Source organism: Humulus lupulus, chromosome 6, assembly GCF_963169125.1.
Source record: "Humulus lupulus chromosome 6, drHumLupu1.1, whole genome shotgun sequence".
NCBI lineage: Eukaryota > Viridiplantae > Streptophyta > Magnoliopsida > Rosales > Cannabaceae > Humulus > Humulus lupulus.
The window spans coordinates 202,255,502-202,275,952 of NC_084798.1; positions in this window are offsets into that span (position 1 = coordinate 202,255,502).

Genomic DNA, 20,451 nt, shown 5'->3' on the forward strand with positions numbered 1-20,451 from the left:
TCACGACCTCTTCAAATTTATCGACCACTCGACAGTCACCTTCTTCTCAAACTCACCACCAACTTGTAACTTCACAAAAATAAACATAAATTTTTTAGCATATGGCCGCAGACATATATATATATATATAATATACATACTAAATAATTAAATAGATTAAATAAATCCAAAACAAAAAAAAAGTAGGATCTATTATAGTGGCTGCTTTTATATAAATACACAAATAATAATATGTGTATGTCTATTTTATTTGAATATAATGGCTGCATATGTTCTCTATTATTTACACCAAAAAAAACTTTCAAAACCATTAACATAATCTATTAATCTTCAATTATATGTCAAACAATAATATATGTAAATTTAATATTATTTTAAGAGTGTATATGCCTCTCTGAATTTGAGTCGGAGCCGCTGCTAAAAATGGTGGTGGTGCTATCTGAGTCCAACCTGCCTGAGAGTGAGAGACAGAGAGAGGTGAGAGACAACAAGAGAGCTACATGTGAGAGTGAGAGTGAGAGAGGTGAAGGACAGAGGGGTGACTCATGGGTTGAGTGTGAGAGACAGAGAAAGGCGAGAGAGTCGAGACGAGAGAGAAAAGAGGGGCCGAGGCTGAGGGGCTGGCTCAGGCCGGAAGGGCGGCTGGGGTTAGGGACGGTGGCTGGGTGGGGTGGCTGACCACTGCTGCTGGGGTTGGGGTCGGGGAAGAGAAGGTCATGAGAGAGAGAGAGAGAGAGAGCTTGGGCTTAGGGTTTAGTTGAGTCACTTAGGGAAATAGAAAAAAAAATTGGGCCTTTTTTTTTGGATTACCTTTTGGGTTTCGGGTTAAACTCGAACTCACACACCGCTAAAATAGTAAATATGAACTCGAATGTGTTCGAATCAGTTCGGGTGCACCCAAAATTTTTAGATTTTGGCCAAAATCGAGTTTTGCGAGCTCGAGTCAGTCGGATTTTGCGGGTTAAATGTTCAGACCTAGATTGTACTAGCGAAAAATAGCCACTTCCATGTTTTTTGCATCAAACATTATTTCACACCAGTTGTGTACTGACATAAAAACCTCATTCATGTCAATTTCCCACTGATGCAGAATCCAGCGAATTTTGTGTCACTAGATTTTCCGTCACTTTTTACATCGACGTGGCAACCCTTTAGTGTCAGTTAGAAATAGACGAGAATCAAGAATTTTGTAGTAGTGTATTCATTGTGCTTATAAATAAATCTTGTTTGAATTGATTTTGTGAGGACTATGAGTTTGATGGATAGAAGAAATCTAGGTTGATAGGTAGGTGGGAGAAATATGTGTTTAATTAAATTCGGATTTTGTTTTCAATACAATTTAGATTGTGATTTTTTTTAATTTTTTTTATTTAAATAACAAATTATTTTAGTTTTTTTTAAATAAAAGCATGTAATTTGTTGTTTATTTAATTAGACTACAATAGTTATTAATTTAAATTTTAATATAAAAATTTCAAAATAAAGTGCCTAAATGGGTAATATGCAAATCAGAGGAGCCACGATAATATTTACCATCATTTTAGTATCATATTGTTTGTTTATATGATGAATTAGTTCAATATTGTGACATAATTACCACCAATTTTGCATCAATTTTAAAAGTGACACGAAATCCCATGATGTAAACCTCTAGCATTTGCATCAGTTCACAACTAATGAAATCATGTGATGCAAACCTCTCTAGGATTTACTTTGTTCTGTCACACAATATGTCACTTGTGTAATTTTGCTCACGTCAATAGTTGCGATGCATCGCCTCACAATGGGCAACATAACGCAGGTGCCTCTATATTGCTAACTCTTTTTGGCATCTGAAATTGCAAAAAAAAAAAAAAAAAAAGCCCAAATCAATTCCATATGATTTTGTTACTTCCACAATCTTTATGTTAGTCAAAATCATACCTTAAAAGCTACAAAATATTACATTACGAAAAATCAAATTCAAAGTATGTAACTTCAAATTGCATACTTAAATGTGGTAAATTTTTAGGAGTTACAAAATTGTAACCAGATTTTGTACACCCAATTGTATGTTACAAGATTTGACAAAATTAATTTCTCACATACTATTTTATTTGTCGCATTTATTTAATTAATATTATATTATTTAAAATTATATAACAACATATTCGGAGCATAGGTGCTAAAGTTAGTGTCCAAGACAGCTAAGAACTATTGTGTGCAATTTTTATATATTAAAATACATAAAATATATCATAAAATCACATAATGCAATGGGAGTAATACAAAATACGAGAGTAAGCTATATTTAAAAAAAAAAATCATTGTATTATAAATATTATATCTCTTTTATATACAAAGTGTGTAGATAACGAAAAATTCTTGGTTTTAACGGTTTTTTATTTTTTTCAGTTAACTTTAACGAAAAATAATTATATTTAACAGAATATTATTATATTTAACGGTAGATTATAAACATGACTTAAACTTAAATAAATAAATATTTAAACGAATTAAAATAAGATATTTTTGAGATATTTTACAATGATAATTATTTAAAAGTAATAAAATCATATATTTTATAACTTAAATAAAATTTAATCAAACATAAATTTAATACTATATTAAACATATAATATAGAATCTTTTGTTGTCATTGCTAAATTCAAAAACTAGAACAAACATAAACTTAAACAAAAATAAATAAGCTAATTAATTAAAATAGGATATTTTTAAGATATTTTATGACAATTTAAATAATTAAATCATATTTATTCAAAAATAATAAATGCATACATATCATTTTTTTTTATCTTATAAACTCATGTTATAGTTTGTTTTTTATCAAGTGATTGTAGCTCTTTTTCTTGATCAAATTCACCAAAGGACATTGTGAGATACATTAGAAACTAAAAATAGTTGATGCATGCATAATATTGTCTACACTATGACTTTTTCTATTGTTATTTTATTTCAATTATTAATTTCTTTTTAAATATTATTGTTTTTTATATATATGTCATGTAGCTATATAAATATATATCTATATCAACGTTGTGTTAAGATATTATAGATATAGAGATTATTGATATAAATATTTATATATACTATAGAACTATAATTCATTCTGAAATTCCATTTTTTATGATTACCAACTTAATTATTCAAATTAAATAATTAATTGTTGAACTGTTACAGAAATGCTTAAACAGATACAAAGACTGTTTGAACAGAAACCAGATATGTTTAAACAGTTTGTGACCAGAAGATAAAAACGAACATAAAGTAAAGAACACACGAATTTTTACGTGGTATTAGCAATCTTTGCAGATTGTTACTAGTCCACGAGGCCACGCCCAGAGAATGAAATTTATTAGAAGAATATCTAAACGATTACAAAACCAAATTGACTTATACAAATAAAGACTCCCTCTTGAATTTGTCGCAACTGTTGTAATCTAAACTCCTAATCAAATTTCTGAAGTGCTAAGATCTTGAACTCCCTTCAAATCATAACACTTGCACTTTTCCTCCCGAAAAGCGACTCACGAACAAGACTTCTCCCGAAGCTTGATGACCAATGTCCAAGTGTGTTCAACCTGCACAATTAACACAAAGAAAACAATACAAAAGTACACTGTAATAAACCACTAAGAACTTGCTGGACTCAAGTTCTTCACATAATAAAAAGTCTCTCTAAAACTTGAAAAATATTTGGAAAATAATACACCAAGAGAGATGATCAAAAACCAGCGACCTAAGGATGATTATATACTTTTTAGAATCCCTTTAGGTCGTGGAAAACAAATCATAAATCAAACAGCCAATAAATGGAAAATCTTCCAAAACAGGAAAGTCAGAATCTGTTCAAACAGACTGGCAATTCGTTCAAACAGATTTATTGAACCTGGACAATTTTTCAACCCAGTTTTCTTAAATAAATAAGGAAACAATATATACATTATCACTGCAAGCTGTACACGATTTCTGGGCAACCAAATCAGATCAACAAATAAAAATAAACACTAATAATTTCCATATAAACTAATTTCAAGAAATGATATTCTTTTACAGGAAATTATATATTTATTTTATTATCATAAATATAATAATCTGATTATAAAAAGACACATTTCAACAAAACAGAAAACTACCCATTTTCGAAATTTACCACTCAATATTACAAAACAGGAAACTACCTATTTCGAAAATCCTCATTTAATTAATTTTATCAATATTGTCAAATATTCCAATAAAGGATTTTACACATTCTATTATATAAATATATATATTTAAAACAGTAAACCAATTTTAATTAAAATTATAGACAATGTTTACAACTTTAAAATAAAGCAAACGTGCATTGCACGTTGCTTCTATCTAGTATATATATATATATACATACATACTAGATACAAGTAATGTGCAATGTACATTTGCACATTTGCTTAGTTTTATTTATAGAATTTATTAATTATTTATATTATATTTGTATCATTGTCATATACATTTTTAATAAATAAAAAATATTATATATAAAAGAATGACATAAACATATTAAAAGAAAAATTAAACTAAGACATTGTTTATGATTTTTTTTAAATATATAATATGTTAACCTTTTTAAATGTAAATGATAATTTTTTTAATAAAAATTAATATTTTTTATTATATATTATTGTGATAATGATATTTTATAAAATAAAAATTTATATTAATATAAGTATTAAATATCTAGTCTTGTATTAAATATTATTATTGTTTGCCGAATTTTTCGGAAACTATAAATATATTGAGAAATAAGAGCTTGGAAGAAAGGATAAGAAATGAATAAGATCACAATTTTTACGATGCTGGGGCGTTAATGAGCCTTAGTCCACAAGTCACTAGTATTAGGCTTTAGAGAGTTTAACAATGGAGATAATCTGCAAGTTCAGCATCGTTTTGCTTACAAGAGAAAATCAGGGATCCTTGCTACAGTGCATGATGACCCTATTTATAGGCAGTCATGTGACTTGGACCAGACTAATTCGGGCCCAATAAAGTGTTGACGCTGTTTTTCGCCAACAATGTATTAAGAAATAATAAGGGCAGATTAGTGCTTAATTGTAAACCGTGATGAAAAATATCAAGAATTCACTCAAGAACACAAAACTTTTACGTGGTTCAGTGGTTAAAATCCACATAGTCCACAAGTCATTATCATTGCTATTTCTCTCACTATTTTGGTAGAGTTTCGGTATTACAAAAATTATCTCCTTCCTGTCCAATATTCCCAGTATTTATAGGGGAATTCCATGGACAAGTTTGGGTAACCGCATGAGTCAATCACGCGTTTATATAATGTCTACATTCAATACAAATAATTCCCATTTATATGGGGATATGATTTAATAACAGAATAAATATGTTCCTACTATCTCGGATAATAAATATGACAGCCTGGTCATGAATAATCATATCAGAAAATCCTGAATCTTTAAGGATCCTTTAGTGTGCAGTATGCGTTATATCTGAGCCATGCAAGCTTCGTAGCTTCCATAGCCTTGTATTTTGACAACTATCTATCCGACCCTGAGCTAGCGCTTTGATGACTTATCTTATTCATAGTTCGTGGTAAAGTCAAGATGCATAACGCCGGGTCTGATCATTACGAATCTCGAGTTGTCCGTCTAAATAATAATCAAATATTCTACTTGATTACTTTTCCACGTATTTGTTTGCCAGTTGTACCCGAGCTGAGTGAATGAACTCGTGCTAAGATTAGTGTACAACATAAGGATATAATTATAAGTGCTCACTAACGGAGCCATAATACAAGAATGTAACATGATTAAAGGTTTATGGTGGCCCATACCCGTAGTGACTAACACATGGCATCTACTCCAGGTCCGAGGACCAGAATCCTAGACCTGAGAGATGGGTGAGTGAAGAGAGCCTCTCGGGACGTGGCCTCACCTGGAGACATCTGCGCCTCGAGGATAGGCCTCGGGGCATGACCTCACTTGAAGACATCCATGACTTGGATATTGGCTCGGGACGTGCTCGGGATATGGCCTCACCTGGAAACATCCTTGCCTCGAGGGCAAACCTCGGGGCATGGCCTGACTTGGAGACATCTACGACTTGGCTGAATTGGGTTTCCTGGAAGAGTTCACACTCCGAGAACTTCATGACCTGTCGCTAATTACTCCTAATTTCCACATGTCGGGTGGTGAAAACACAAGCAACAACTTTCAAACGAAATAACCAATAACTTTGCTTTAAAAGTGTTCATATTCTTTAGTTATCTTCTTTCTAAGTTAGGTTTTCTTTCAATATTATATTGGAATCTAATATATGTGTTTTTTATTGTGCAGGTTGTGAAGACCGAGCGTCGAGCATCGCAAAGTACGCCTGCTGCATCGTCTATTGATTCTTGTGCAATCATGTTGAGGATCAGTTCTCACCTAATATGGACATTTCCACTGATATCCTTGGGCCCTGCTCGCGCTACAACAAATGTTTTGGGGCGCTCCCTAGGCTCAAGGCAATTGGCAGGAAGATGGCAGCACCTTCATCCTCATCGTAAATGTCTGAGCAAGTGCCACCTCCAATCACTACAAGAAAATACGCCTACAGCGACGACAAAAGTTGTCTCTGTAGGTCACGAAGTCGTCTCTGTAGGCTTTTAAGGATGACATGTCGTCGCAATAGGTTTGTATGTGTAGATACCTACTGCGATGACATTTTGATGTTGTCGTAGTAGAGTTTCTTTACTGCGATGACTTGGTCGTCGCAGTAGGACACTCACAAAATCCATTTTTTAAAAATTGGGCCATATTGCGACGACGTGTCATCTCTGTAGGTCTTTTTCAAAATTAAAAAAAAATGAATTTTGGGACCTACATCGACGACATGTTGTCTCTGTAGGTGTTTTTTAGAATAATTTTTTTTAATTTTGGACCCTACAGCAACGACATGTCGTCTCTGTAGGTCTTTTTCGAAATAAAAAATAAATAAAAATATTAAATTTAAAAAAAAATCTAAAAAATATCACAATTCTAACCAACTCATATCATTAAAACATATACTTAATAACTTAATATTTTCAACACTCATAAATAATTAGAAAAAAAAACATAAATTACTTTCTAACATAAAACAAAGTTCACCATATATACCAATACATATATAATTCAAAATAAACTTTTAATACTAACATTCAAACATATAGTATATACTAACACATATATAAATCCACACATATTTGAAAACAAAACAAAAACAAACCAATTTAATTAATATATGCTCAATATCAATCATATAACACATTTATATGCATATATATATATATATAATCTAACATATAAATAACAATCCAATCAACAATAAAATATATATAAAACCATAAACAAGTAAAATAGTTATGTGGAAAAGAGAAAATACATCAACAACATTAACAATTTCATGATCATTTCTAGCATATGAAGGCATCAAATCTATTGGTATCATGCTTGGAGCAACATAAATAAAATATTATTTAGCAACACATATATACATACATAAATTAAAACAAATAATAAACATATGACAAATATTTCCCATTAACAAATCACATTTATAATTAATTTATAAATTTATCTAAACCCTAAAACTAACAATACAATGTCACATAAATAAAAACTCATTAAAAATTTATAATTAATCTATTTCCCAAAAATACAATTCAAAATATCTTTACTTTAACCTAAATATAAACTTAATTATCTAAAATGCATATACATATAGTTTTACACTAAAAAATAAACTAATCATATTCATATAACATATTAATCAAATCACATTTACATATACATTTAAACAAAACTAATAACATTAAATATACGAAAAATAAAATTAAAACTAACTTCCAAAAGTTGTCCAAGTCCACAATAATCAAGCCTCAAAGCCAAAATCAATCTATAAAACCAATATTTAAGAAGAAGAAAAAAAGAAACAATTTTTTTTTTAAAAATTCATTAATAATCTCCAATAAACCTAACATTTTCATAGAATAACATTAAAAATCACTAAACTCAAAGTAAAAATTATGCATATCTTAGAAAACTCATAAAACACAAACATAATCCCTAAAATCCTTATAAATACCATCAATAATGGGGAAAACTCATCAACATAGAAAGAAAAAAAAAACTAATAAAATCAATTAGAACTTAGATAAAGGCATAAGAGAACATATATGATAAATCTAACACTAAAAACCAAAAAAACTTTACCTAAACTGAGTTGAGGCATGCTGGAGGTGGAGAGAAAATGAGACCCAATGAAACATTTAATAAGAAAGGGGAAGAGAAAGGATCAGAGTTTTCTGGTATATACCCAAAAGTTGTCGCTGTAGGGCATAAAATATCGTTTTAGTAGATGAAATGCACAGTTTTCATCAATGAAAATAGCCTATAGCGACGACGTTATTTGTGAAAAAAAATAAAACATTAATAATAAATAATTTGGGTGCTGTACATTCCCTCCAAAAAATTTAGAGACTATAGGTTATTTGAGAAAAAAAATAAAACATTAATAATAAATAATAAATAATTTGGGTGCTGTATATCCCCTTCAAAAAATTTAGAGACCTATAGCGACGACATGTCGTCTCTATAGGTCAAGATATTTTGAACCTATAACAATGACATCTATTACAACGACATGTCCTCCTTATAGGTCTTTAATAAAAATAAAAAAAATAAAAAATCCAATTTTCGTGGTTTTATGTGTTCTATTGCGACGACATCATAGTGAATGGAGGCAATAATCAAGGAAAATCATAGACTTAAGAATCGTCAGCAGACCTTGCTCAATGCTTTAGTGAAGCAAATAAGCATTATGACTCCTGATTTTGCTGTGGACTTGGAACTAAAAGATGACAATGACAACAGTGCAGCTGACGGGGGCAAGGATGAGGATGCCAATCAACATTTATAGAGCATTAATTTTATAAATTTCAATTTTATATTATTAGAGACAATGAACAAGTTAATAGTTTTAATTTAGTGGACTACTTTTTTTTTCTTTCATGTTTATTACGTTAGTGGAGAAAATTAACTAATTAATAATTTTAATTTTAATTTTAATTAATTTAGTACAAATGAATTTTAAATTTATTTTTAAACAATTAATCAATTAATTTAATTTAATATAAATAATATATTAAAATAAAAATGATTAAATATTAAATAATTTAATATTTATAATTTGTTTTAATTTAATAAACTAAAAAATAAATAATAATAATATTATTTTTCTCGACGCAAAATTGCGCCGACAAAAAACTAGGTCTGTAAAAAACACCAACTTTTGACGACGCAATCTCCGGATTTCACCCCTACACACGAAATTCCACTCTCCTCTGTCTCACTCAAGTGAATTGGTTTCGAGAGCATTCCACCAGTTTAACCACATGCTCCACCGCTTGTGCAGGCCCCCGTCAATTCCTTTGAGTTTCGGTCTTGCGACCGTACTCCCCAGGCGGAGTGTTTCACGCGTTAGCTGGGCCCCTGATCGAGCCTTTGATTTGCAAGAAGGACGCTCGAGAGACCACCGAAGGGCGTTTAGCGCGAGCTTCCCAACGGAAAGGCCAGAAAGAGTGACCTCTCAATCCACAGCTTTCTCTCGAACATCTCTGGTTTTCTTTGATCTTTGAAGTCAATTTATCGGGCTTTTGTGAAAAGTTGTTGGCGCAAAATCACGCCAGCAAAATTAATGACTTAACTTTTGCTGGCAAGATATTGCGTTGGTGTAATGCCCCAAAATCTCTAATGCGGTTTAATGGTTGGATTAGTAAGTTGGGATGGACATAACTGATTTATTATGCCATTATATGATTATGTGCATGTTTATGTGAACTATATTATAATATCATGTTAAATGCATGCATGTGGGTCCACATTTCATCATAGGGGTATTTTGGTAATTTGGCCCATTGATGGCGTAATTGTATATTTGTATGCATGTTGGTGAGCTATTGTTGAGGCCACATAGTAATGTGGATTTGTTCGAGCCATTCGGCATGAGACGATCTTTGAGTGCAAATTAGCAGTTTGGTCTTAACATGATTAAGTTCGAGGCTCGGGGTGAGTCTCGGGGTATTTTGGTGATTAGAGCATTGCCGAGAATTAAAGGGTAACGAGATGTGAATTATTGGTATTTGGGAATTTTGAGAATAACGGGAATTGGAGGGTGTTAATTATGATTAACGAAATAGGCGGAAGAATACGGTTTTACCCTTGGGAGTCTTTAGAAAACTTTAAATGACCTAGGGGAAATTTAGTCTTTTCACCCCTAGGATATGTTTAAGCCACCGAAGGCTGTGGAAGGTTAGCCAAAACATAGTATCAAAGTTTCTCTCCCGTACAACTTTCCTTCTCATTTTCTCTTCATTTTCTCCTTGGATTTTTTAGCTTCATTTGAGGATTCAAGCTAGGGAAGTGGATCTTGAGGGCTTAGGGTTGTGTTCCACCAGTGAAGAGGATCCTAAACTGAGCTTGAGGTAAGTTTCTAGCCATTACAACTCTAGCTTTGCTCTGTTTTTGTTTGGATTTCTAGGTTGGTTAATGGGAATTGATGGGAGTTTTTGGCTAGGGTTACTGTTGTGTAAAATCGATTCGCAAGTGCACGTAATCGTAACAAGTAATAAAGAGTAAGTGAGATCGTTCCCACGAGGACTGTATATTAAGTACCAAAACTTAATTCCTATTTCTATTTGGCTAACGATAATTGAGTCTCAAGAATTAACTAAAATTATAAAACAAAAATCTGAAATTAACTTCAAAAACTGAAAATAAACAATGTTAAGAAAATTTAATAAATTAAAAACTAGGGCAATCAATTTCATCAACCATCCTCTTTAATTCTCATTAACACAAATCTTACTATTAAATTTCTCTCTTGTGATAGCAGGTCAACAAAAATAACTTACATTCATACTAGGATATATAAGTCTCAATCTTATGCACATTTTCTACATCTCTGTGATAAATAAACATAAGATAGACATTAAGATTAACAACCCTAAAACTACACAGACCACACAGGTACTCTCGTCCTACTATGAAATCTATGTTTATTCAATTACAGCATATTCAATTCGCACTTCTCAGATTTCGAATCAAAATCATATATTTCATGTTAATGGTGATCAATCATTCATAAGCATTAGATTCAAATTGAATAAATCACAAGATAAAATTGAAATCATAAAACTTGCATTAATTTAAAATAAAGATTCAGGAGAATCCATTAACACCCTAGAAAAAGAGTTTAGTTCATGACAAGATTCATAATAACCATAGAAGAAATAAAAAAACATCCAAAATACAGAAATTCAAAGTAGAAAAGAAGAAAACTGTGATGAATTCTTTGATTCCACTTGCAATCCTCCACAATGTGCCTCCAGCCGTCTCCTAGGGTTAATCCTTTTTAAAATGTCATTAAGAAAGCTTTAATAATCCCTAATTAATTCTGTGCGAAAGGACAAAATTGCCCTTGAAAAATACCCTAAATTTGGCTTCCGTACGGACTGGCACCGCGGCTCCATGTGATAGAGCCGCAACTCTAGTGCATTTTACGATCTAGATTCCGTCTCTGGATATTGTAGCGCCGCAACGTTGCTTGATAGAGCCGCAGCTCTAATTCAGATTTTAATAGAGCCTCAGCTCTGTCTGATAGAGCTGCCGCTCAAATTCTGGCAGATTTTTTTTCTCTTCTCTGAAACTCTTAGGGCTGCGACTCTACACCATAGAGTTGCGGCTCTAATTCCAACTTTTCACCAAATCATCAATTTGACCCCCGGTTTCGCCTAGTTTCCATTCCTTAGCCCTTTTAACACCGTTTCTTCAAGAATTAAGCGATTTTCCTCCAATTTCAAGCTATTTCCTTGATAACCACACTTAATCCTGAAAACACAATAAACACCGGCATAATATCGCACAAAACCAAATAAAAGATTAAAATTGCATCTTAAAACACGCCATAAAAACATACCAAAACTAGTCCTAACAATTACTTGGGTTATGATGCCTAGGACATATGTAGATGGTTTTTGGGTTCAATTGGGACTTGAAATGAGGTTTGGAAGCTTTTGGTTCAGGTTGGAAATGGTGGTGTCGAAGGGGGAAAGGTTTAGGGCAAATCTACTTGGTTGTAGCGCTACAGCGCTACTTAGGGGGCATCCTTTTCTGCCTATAGCGCTGGGGCGCTAGGGGGTAGCGCTACAGCACTACCCTGCTTTTCCCGAATCATGTTTTGGGAATTTTTAAGGGCTTTTGGCTCGGAGTTTCAATTCCTAAGGCTCGGGATCGAATCTACCCACCGTTTGGGTACAATTCGGGGTCCCGGGAGTGAGGTTTAGGTCAAGACCCTTTTTATTGTTGATTTTCATTAATGGAGGTTATAATTGGTTATGATTAGGTAACTCCTAAGGAATCAAAGGGTCGATCGTTCTCAATGGTCGTTCTTTTACTATTTCTCGCTCGAACCAGAGGTAAGAAAACTGCACCCCATATGTGACATGCATGGTTATTCATGAGGCATGTTGCGTGTTTAAATGTGGACATTGATTGCATATCAAATGCTTAGCAAATCTTAATCACTTGTGCATGGCACTGACTAATTAGTTAGAATTGGCAATGATGTTGGTATTAATTGTGAAGTTGTGACTCACTAGTCAAGTTCGGCAGTGGTTTCGAGCATTGGTCACATGGTATTGACTAATAAGTCAAGAAAGGTCTTAGCGTATTTAATGCAAGCCGAAAAATATTAGATCTAATCGACATCTGCATTGAATGACTCATCGTGAGCATTAATGCCGGACCGACCTCAAGCTCGATGAAGACTAAAAGCGCTTGTCTAGCCTATGGCTAGTCACTTAGAGCCAAAGTCAGAGGGCCCAGGTGACTGCTTCGTCACATGGCTATGGGTGCTGAGCCCTAGTGACTTACTCATTAGTCACTCATCTGTTTAAGCTAATGACTTACTCATCTGTTTAAGCTAGTGACTTACTCATCAGTCACTCATCTGTTTTAGCTAGTGACTTACTCATCAGTTTAGGGCTAAAAACCCCATCATGGTTAACGATACTTCAAAGTGATATTCACTCATCTGTTCAGGGCTATAAGCTCTGTATGATTATCTTAATCGTCATTTGATGTTATTTACATGCAGTAATGAGTTTTCTTGCTGGGCTTTGGCTCATGGGTGCTATGTATGTAGGTAAAGGGAAAGAAAAGCTCACCTAGCCTTGAGTGGAGAGCTTAGGTGGTGATGTGTACATATGCGGCCGCTTAACCACCACGGCCAAGGAGTTTCTCGGAGGAACTAGGGGGTTTACCCTATTTTTTCCGCTTAGGTCGATGGGTTGTAATTTTTACACTGTAATGACCATTTTGGATTGTAAATAACTTGTAAACATTTTTATGGGCCCATGAACAGTTTTACGTTTTATATAAAAAAATATTATTTCATTTTGATTGGTTTTTCCACCTTAACATATTAATAACACCTAGATGCACGTTTATAACCAAAGAACTCGATTAATGAGTTAAGCACGGTTCAAAGTTCACAGTAACAGTCTTGGAGTAACCAGGGCGTTACAGCCGGCAAAGGTGATGACTTTTGCTGGCGTAATATTACGCCTGCAAAAATGTTTTCCCCTAGGCTATTTAGGATTTTTTCCCCCCGAACTATGACCAATGCATTATTGTGCCTCCTAATTTTTTCGAGCTATTAAAAGTTATCCTTGAATTATTCACAGTATTGTAAAGTAGGACTTATGTTAAGTTTTATCCTATGTGGCTAACAAATTGATGACGTGACTATTTGGTCACTGACTTGTCATTGCTACGTCAGCGTCATATGTATAATTTAAAATAAAAAATAATTTGAAATTAAAAAACATATATTTCTTATAAAAATTTGTAAAAATAATCTTTTTTCTTTTTAATTATGAAAAGATTAATTTTTTAAATAAATTCTTAAGAGATTAATTAAATAAAATTTTCATAATTATTAAAAAAGTTAATCTTTTAAGAATTAAAAAAATAATTTTTTGAATTTTTGAATTTTTTGAATTTTAATTTTTTTTTAAAAATAAATATTTTTTTTAATTTTAAATTATTTTTTATTTTAAATGATACACATGACACTGACGTGACAATGAAAAGTCAGTGACTAAGTAGCTACGTCATCAATATGCTAGCCACATAGGATAAAACTTAATGGAAATCTCACTTTATAACACTGTGAATAGTTCGAGGGTAATTTTTAATGACTTGAAAAAATTAAGGGGCACAATGATGTATTGGTCATAGTTCGGGGGGCAAAAATTCTAAATAGCCTTTCCTCTATTCCGTGGAAAATACTTTTTTCTCAGTGTACCCCTCCTTTGCCGGCACATTATTGTCCTGGGAAAACTTGCTTTCGCCAGTGCATTTCATTTTGCGCCAACAAAAGTACTAGTACCGACGAAGCTTCGCCGTCATCCTTTCCCGCCGAAAAAACACGTCAACAAAAGCCAGCGCAAAATGTGACTTTTGCCGGCACGCCTTCTTTTTTTTTTTTGTAGTGTTTGTTTATGTTTATCTATGTACTAATGGAGTAAATTTGCATAGATCTTTGAGTAATTGACATAGTTTGTGGCCAATTTTTATTTTTATGTATAATCTTTCCCATTTGTTAGTTATGAAAAAGGAATATAATTATGATGCTTACATTGATGATTTCAGGCCCTAAGCAACGTGGTCATGATAATTACTTGGCATCATTAATTGATTATTTGAAAGAGTTATATGAAAATGGTGATGATGCATATGATAGCCTTAAGATGAAAGTTGTGTTGTTGTTCATGGTTAATGGTTTCCTAACACAGTAATTGGATGAGCACAAAAGGATACCAAGGTTGTCTATTTTGTTGCACCAATACATTGTTGGGAAAGTGAGATAACAACATCCTAGAATTACAACACTAAATAGTAAATACAATAGAAATATAAATTGAGAAATCACAAAAGATGAGGGGAAACACAAAAATGAAATCGAAACACCTCTACGTCGAGAAAACCAAAATTTTTGAACCAAAGCTTGCCACAATGAGAATCACTGTCCAAAATCTCTATTATAAGCCTTCTTTGAGTTGCCTGAAGCCTCTACTATGATGGAATGAGAAGTGAGAAACAACAAGCCTTGAAAATCATACAAATCAAGCAATTCTTTATGATTTTCTTGGAGAAAATGAGGGTTCTTGGAGAGTTAGAGAGAGAATTGTAAGGTTTGATCACTACTACAAAAATTGGCTTTTAGGACACTTAGTGAGAGTCCTTAAAAAAATTATTTTAGGACACGCAGTGCGAGCCCTAATTACGGATGTGGGTCCTAAAAGACTATGGGGAAATTTGAGTCAGTTGAGACTTTTAAGGGCACACTTTGAGTGTCCTAAAAAAGTATTTAGGGGGCCCTAAAAAATAATAAATAAATTAAAAAAAACAAAAAAAAATCACTCAGCTCCCTTTTTCTCTCTCTTCCTGCGTCATCTCTGCCAACGCCGAACGACTGCCCTCCCGTCGTCGACCACCGCCACGTGCCATCTCGGTCGACGCGTTGTCCCCGAAACCCCCAACCCCCAAAGACCAACTTCTCACACACAGCCTAAGGCCCTCAACGGAGTTTTCGAAGTTTTGCGATTTTGGGTTTCTCCCAAACTTTCCGAACACTTTTCGGCCACTTCGAACCACCACGAGCTGAACCACCACCACCACCACCACCACCACCATACTCCTTGCTTCTTGGGCTTCAAAACCCACTAAAGAATCAGACTCAATGGTTACTGGAGTTGGAAGTCAATGTTCGTCAGAATCCATGGTGATTTCCGAACCTTCAAGTGTAGATCAGTGCTTTTCTGATCCATTTCAAACTAAACCACCACCACCACAACATTTCCCTTGGCTTGGGCTTTAAAACCCAGTAGTTAGTTTTCTGAACCACCACCTTTGAATGGTGGTGGCGCTGCAGTCGCTTGAGCTCCGCCGTGGGTCTCGGTCGGCGACCACTCAGAGTCAACCGAGACTCGTTTCAAGCTGCCAAGATCACCGTTCAACTCGTATCACCATTCTGAGCGCTATGGTATAAAATTTTGTCTACGGTTTTTAGCTATTTTGAGTCTTGGAAATTAAATGTGATTTGGATCTAAGTATATGTTACAAACTATTTTGATGAGTTGATTTGTTATGTGAATTATCTTGCTACTTGGGATATATAGTATATAAGTGTTTATTGCAGGATTTTAATTTTTGGTATATCCGATTTACAGTCGTTATGCTGTCAAAAAATTAAGGCTATATATAAGATATCCATTGAATATGGCTATGAATGCATTTTATGAATATGACTTGAAATAAATTGTTATCTAATTTATAGTTTTTTTTTCTTTCAATTTCCTATGTATAGTGGATGTTATCAATTAGTGTGGTCAACTCACTTATCTTAAACTTTGTCATATATGCATGCATGTATGAACTAATGTCTTGTTGTAGTGACTTTGAATTCTTTTCTTCTTCTTCTTTTATGTGCAACTGCAGATTATGAGAGAGCAAGAGAGTTCTACAAGTAAACTAGTCACCTTGAAGAAGCGAACATTAAATGATGGGTTGATGCTAGCTGAAAGAGGCTAACATATAGATGGACTTAATAGGAAGAAATAGCTCAAACATCTTGTAAGGCTTACCATTTTTGCTATATTTGTAATGCATAATGAAAACATCAAGATTGTTTCTTTTATTAGATTAGGTAGAAGTTTAACAAATCTAATATATAAGTTTCTAGATTATTCATATTTGTCCCAAAATTTATTTTTTTAGAATTGTAACTATCTCATTGAATGTATAGCTTTTGTTAATTTAATCTATAAGATTTTATATTAAATGTTCATTTAAATAATAATTTTTAATTTAAAATAAATATAAATTAATTTTAAAAAAATTAAAAATATAACTTTTAAGGCCACGCATTGAGAGCCCTAAAAACTTTATTTAAAGACACTCAACGAGCCCTAAAAATATTATTTTAGGGCTCATGAACCTCACTTTTTAAGGCTCTCAAATAGAAGACTCGTGGGGGCGCGCCCTAAAAATGTTTTTAAGGCTCACAATGCGAGCCCTAAAAAGCTTTTTTTTTTTTTTTGTAGTGGACTAAGACCTCATGACTCTAAATGACTCATTTTATAGTGTAGGCATCGTCATAAGTCTAAACAATATAATTAGAGTTTTTAAATACATCATTTTGAGCCAAAAATATAAAATTCTCATACAGTACCATGTGAGAATATGGCGACATGTCACTTGCTGTGTTATGGGCAACCCATAAGCTTGTGCATGAAGCGTCACCCTTGGGAGGCGACAAAATGCCTCTAGCTCTGAGTAACTTTTCCAAAAATGACCTAAAACACATTTGAATATGCTTTAGATACCTTATTGTACCATTTTATACCCAAAAAAATAATTTTTAAATACTTACCACTCAAACTCAAATTTCACACTTGACCCATTATGAGAAATCGTTAAGAGTTTTACATCACTTTGTATAATACAACTTTTGGCTTTGTATTTAACCAATCCTAATATGCATGCGCCCTTCGTTTGCCAAATGAACATAAGATATGTTATATGGGTCACAAATGATACTTATTTCTAGATATCCTTCTAGAAATAAAAAAGAAAGTGACAATACTCAAGAACGAGAAAAGCTCGGTCCCCATATCTCATCACTTTTTATAAATCCTTTCTTCTCGCCCAAATAGACATCGTTTGTTAAACTCGCGAGAAGCAAAGAGAATCCACCTTTAAAAGTGACAAAAAACTTTTTTTTTATAGTAATGTTTTTTGGTTTGATTGGGATAGAATGAGAGAGTATATAAAGAAAGAAAGAGGTTAAGTGAAATAAAGGTTCCAGTTTGATTGAAAAGAGAACTAGATGAAATAAAAATGTTGAGTGTTTCTTAATTAATGAGTTATTTTAATGGATTGGAGAGAAATAATATTTTATTGTTTTATCCTATAGTGTCAAATTACCGCTTATTAAGTCAAGTAGGCTAGACGTAATAAGTTACGTCTAGCAATGCTCGACGTAATAATCTTTAGGCACAGGAGTTATTATGTTGAGCAATATTTGATGAAATATAACTCCTGAGAAAGTTATCATGACGTCTGTCAAAGATGTGCATTACAAAATGGTGAAGTAAATGTCAAGTTTTTGAAGTAGTGTATTCAAAACAATCTTTAATTTATTACTAAAGTGTTTGAGAAAGCGCATACATTGAAGCTAGCATAGCATTAACATCATCTATTAATTAAAATAGTTATTGTGGTCAAGCTAATACTGGTCTCATTTATAAACTTAGACTTTTGCACTTCAACGATTGGCTTCTCATTTTTTTTCTTTTTGTTTATATATTGAAGAAGCCTGTTGTGAATGTATCCAAGAGTTTGATACAACTGTTAAATTAATATGTTTATTTACACGTTGCCGCCATCCAATTGTTGTTTGTGGCCTTCGCAGTAGTCAAACCCCAGAATTTAATTAGAGCTCCAAATCTAACAATATCAGCTATATATATACATATAAATATACCAAAGGTTGACAATTGTTGGTGGCCCGGCATATTATATATGTGTGTGAACATATATATAAGCATGACATCCTAGGTTAATTAGAAGAACCTAAGTATAGTGATTAGTTTTTCAAGTAGTTTTCTTGAACACTTTTCAGGTCTTTCCTACGCATTTCTCTTCTCACAAACTACATTCCATTGGCTAGTCATGGTGACCACATTAATATAATATGTATATATACATATTTATGTATGTGTATGTAAATATATAAGTACGTAAAATAAGCTGCTAGAGCTAGACTAGAAAGAAACTATAGCCAACTCCCCTTGACTTTGAATTATATATAGATAAAAAATAGTTCTCTTGAATTCTTCAAGCAAGAAAACGAAAATTCTGGCATTTTCAAACACATGTAATATTATATATATATATATATATTACAAAACTTTTCTTTTTTCTATGGACTCTACTTTTGGTTTTTTCAAACACATCTGAACATATAATCTAATCTCTCTAATTGGGTTGAAGGATGATCATGACCGATGACCCACATAATAAGAGAGAGAATATAACATTCCCACAATAACTAGCTAGGGTTTGGGGTTTGTGAAGCAGTTTATTATTAGGGTTTTACTACATGCAAATATAGCTTTTCTACATATAAATAAGTTAAAACTCAAATCTTTTTCCGTGAGTGTTAATTGTAGTCACAATAAAAATGTAGAGAATTCTATTTCGATACTCTAAATTTATTAAGAATTTTTTGAAAACGTGGAAGAGATTCTATGTATCTACAATGAATATGATAAAAAAAATAGGATTATTTCTTATCTACATTCGTAAAAATGAATAATTTATCATGATAATGAATACAATGTATAATATTATATAGTGTTGCCCTATATATATGTATATATTAGTGATCAAATGGTATTGTTGCACATTTGTCACACGTTTCTGTTGCACATATTATATAGATGTATAGTGCTAAAATACCTGATCATAGATATATACGAGTATAATTAAACCCAGAACTCAAAGATCTAACATCATCATGATCATCATCATTCATATTATTATTATTATTATTATTATTATAAATTAACATATTATATATGTTATATGTATATGTATAAATAGTGTCTAAATTCGATCATTATATATTATATTAGTTTAGTTAAGCCGACAAATATACCAAAAGTGCAAATGTCCACTTGCCGCGTCACCTTTTCAAGCGTGACTATTAACTTAGTTTATCTTACTATTATTTTCTCCAAATTAAAATGACACCCTCAATAACCACTTGCTAGGTCTTTTCCAATCTATTTGTATAAATGAATAATATCCACTTGCTAGGTCGACCACTTATTATCTTCCTACTATATATATTTGACCTTATATATTATTAATTTAGAGCTACTATAATACTAGATATATAAGTAGCTAGCTTCACACCTACTAACCCATCTCCCCGACAATACATATAATTAATGTTAACAATCTTATTTACTCAAAAAAATTAATATATATTAACAATCTTATTATAATGAAGAAAAACAAATAAATATTGTAACTCTAACTAATTAATAAGGGTCATATAGATATGCAACGTGTGTAAAATATAATTATTGAGATGTATCATCATTATAGTTGAATTTTTAATTGAATTGAAAGTGAAAATAATGATATTAATTATTGGTAATAAATAATAATTTATATTATTATTATTTATGAAATAATAAAGTAAAGATCACTAACATATTTATCTAATTGGTTACATTTTCATAATTTTACTAGTCTTCTTTTGTTTATTTTTGCCTTTTCTTTTATCTTC